Below are 1771 nucleotides of genomic sequence, written 5' to 3'. Positions count from 1 at the left end.
GCCAGAAGGGACTGGCAGGACATATTTAAAGTGATGAAGGAGAGAAAACTACAACCAAGATTACTCTACCCAGCAAGGATCTCATTCAGATTTGATGGAGAAATTAAAACCTTTACAGAAAGCAAAAGCTGAGAGAATTCAGCACCACCAACCAGCTTTACAACAAATGCTAAAGGAACTTCTCTAGGCAAGAAACACAACAGAAGGAAAAGACCTACAATAACGAACCCAAAACAATTAAGAAAATGGGAATAGGAACGTACATATAGATAATTACCTTAAATGTAAATGGACAAAATGCTCCCACCAAAGGACACAGACTGGCTGAATGGATAAAAAACAAGACTCAATATATGCTGTCGAGAAGAGACCCACTTCAGACCCAGAGACACATACAGACTGAGAGTAAGGGGATGGAAACAGATATTCCATGCAAATGGAAACCAAGAGAAAGCTGGAGTAGCAATTCTCATATCAGACAAAATAGACTTTAAAACAAAGACTATTACAAGAGACAAAGAAGGACACTACATTATGATCAAGGGATCAATCCAAGAAGATATAACAATTGTAAATATTTATGCACCCAACATAGGAGCACCTCAATACATAAGGCAAATACTAACAGCCATAACAGGAGAAATCGACAGTAATACATTCATAGTAGGGGACTTTTAACACCCCACTTTCACCAATGGACAGATCATCCAAAATGAAAATAAATAAGGAAACACAAGCTTTTAATGATACATTAAACAAGATGGACTTAATTGATACTTATAGGATACTCCATCCAAAAACAATAGAATACACATTTTTCTCAAGTGCTCATGGAACATTTTCCATGATAGATCATATCTTGGGTAACAAATCAAGCCTTGGTAAATTTAAGAAAATTGATATCATATCAAGTATCTTTTCCGACCACAACGCTATGAGACTAGATATCAATTACAGGAAAAGATGTTTAAAAATACAAACACATGGAGGCTAAACAATACATTACTTAATAACGAAGTGATCACTGAAGAAATCAAAGAGGAAATAAAAAAATACCTAGAAACAAATGAAAATGGAGACACGATGACCCAAAACCTATGGGATGCAGCAAAAGCAGTTCTAAGAGGGAAGTCTATAGCAATACATTCCTACCTTAAGAAACAGGAAACATCTCAAATAAACAACCTAACCTTGCACCTAAAGCAATTAGAGAAAGAAAAACAGAAAAAGCCCAAAGTTTGGAGAAAGGAAGAAATCATAAAGATCAGATCAGAAATAAATGAAAAAGTAATGAAGGAAATGATAGCAAAGATCAATAAAATTAAAAGCTGGTTCTTTGAGAAGATAAACAAAATTGATGAACCATTAGCCACACTCATCAAGAAAAAAAGGGACAAGACTCAAATCAATAGAATTAGAAATGAAAAAGGAGAAGTAACAACTGACACTGCAGAAATACAAAAGATCATGAAAGATTACTAAAAGCAACTCTATGCCAATAAAATGGACAACCCGGAAGAAATGGACAAATTCTTAGAAATGCACAACCTGCCAAGACTGAATCAGGAAGAAATAGAAAATATGAACAGACCAATCACAAGCACTGAAATTGAAACTCTGATTAAAAATCTTCCAACAAACAAAAGCCCAGGACCAGATGGCTTCACAGGCGAATTCTATCAAACATTTAGAGAAGAGCTAACATCTATCCTTCTCAAACTCTTCCAAAATATAGCAGAGGGAGGAACACTCCCAAACCTCATTCTACGAG

The sequence above is a fragment of the Delphinus delphis genome, chromosome X (genome assembly GCF_949987515.2).
Source record: "Delphinus delphis chromosome X, mDelDel1.2, whole genome shotgun sequence".
Lineage (NCBI taxonomy): Eukaryota > Metazoa > Chordata > Mammalia > Artiodactyla > Delphinidae > Delphinus > Delphinus delphis.
Note: the sequence above shows the minus strand (reverse complement) of the source record.